Raw genomic sequence first — 1732 nt, 5'->3', positions numbered from 1 at the left:
AAGAGCACGCGTCATTAAGTATGGAAATCCAGAATTTTATTAGCAATCTGCTAGATCTGAACTGACGCCAATTAAACAAAAAAGATATCATTTATAAAAAGGCAGAGTTCAAGTTGTATTAAATATGAAATGCAATTTTCTGCTGGTTGTGATTTATTACCATTGGTACATTGTTCAAAGAAGCATGTTATATTTCAATAGAGAAATATTGTTTATTCATTAATATTTTAAAACTTGCTTATTGCTGTGTATGACTCTCCTGCAGAATGAAACTTATGATTTAAAACATGAATTAATAAACACATTTGAAAGTGTTAGACAATATCATAACCGCTCATTTTTCATTTTACTGAGAGCATATTAAACTTTTATAATTCTGTGTGTACTATTATTTCCCAAATAAAGGTATGGTCCCTAAATTGCTAATTTCAGGTACAGATGAGAGAAAGCAATARCAGATGTTGGGAATCAGTCACTATGTTCTGCTAATACGGGCTCAATTCTTTTGTTCTTACTTTATCACAGATCTCCTGTTCAGTGGCACAGCCCAGTAAGAGAGCCTTTCCCGAGGGGAATGAGGGTTTGGGAGAGAGGAAAGGGAAGGTTCCAGGGATGCTGGGCCAGGAGAGAACAGGGAAGGTTCCATGGAGAGGACAGAGATGGTTCCAAGGAGAGGACAGAGATGGTTCCAAGGAGAGGACAGGGAGGGTTCCAAGGAGAGGACAGGGAGGGTTCCATGGAGAGGACAGGGAGGGTTCCAGGGAGAGGACAGGGAGGGTTCCAGGGAGAGGACAGGGAGGGTTCCATGGAGAGGACAGGGAGGGTTCCAGGGAGAGGACAGGGAAGATTCCAGGTCCGCTGATGCCACAGGGCTGTGTCGCTCTCCTAATGCCAGGAAACGTTTGATCGAGGCTGACATTCTAAATGAGGCCGAAAATATTTTATACAAAATGTGATAAAGCAGTAATGATCCCAGAGGCCTCGGGYTATCTTGGTGATTACCTGCACCCACCACTTGAATCAGCAGCATTAAAGGGGTCTGGACCCAAAGCGTGGATCCCTCGGAACTCATTAGTCCTGAGTACTTTATATCGACTCACCTTGCAGCTGCTTGATTCAAACTAACCTTTTTTTTTGTATCTTAAAATCTCTGCTGCCACAGCCTCGCTGTATTTCCATAACAATAACCAGTATTGCAATTTTAAGAACTCATTTTTCCTCAAATAGAAAGTGCCAATCAATTTAAGGAGCAGGAGAGGCACATGCTGGGACCTCGCCCTSCTGCTCCAGCCCCTTCTGGGTGGGAAGCGTTTTCCTGCACATCCTCCTGGCACTGCTGCTGCTCTGCAGCACACGCTGGGCTGGGGGATTCAYCTCAGAGMCTTTAATYTTYGGGGGGAGGTAATGGGAGGGATGRGGAGTGACATTTGGGACACTGATTCACCTCAGAGCCTTTARTCTTTGGGGGGAGGTAATGGGAGGGATGGGGAGCTGACATTTGGGACACTTTTCCAGCCATGCAGGAAAGGTCAGGAGTGGGGTCTCACCTCTGTCCTCTGCTGCCTTCAGTCAAGGGTCTGGGGTTATGGGGATGGGTCCAGGACACGTCAGATTATGGGCTGGGGAGGGGTCCAGGACATGTCAGATTATGGGCTGGGGAGGGGTTCAGGACATGTCAGATTATGGGGTTGGGGAGGGTCCAGGACATGTCAGATTATGGGGCTGGGGAGGG

Source organism: Malurus melanocephalus, unplaced genomic scaffold, assembly GCF_030028575.1.
Source record: "Malurus melanocephalus ecotype Western Australia unplaced genomic scaffold, MMel_1.1 scaffold_1255, whole genome shotgun sequence".
Classification (NCBI taxonomy): Eukaryota; Metazoa; Chordata; class Aves; order Passeriformes; family Maluridae; genus Malurus; species Malurus melanocephalus.
The sequence above is the reverse complement of the archived record's forward strand: the minus strand, read 5'-3'. Positions refer to the sequence as shown.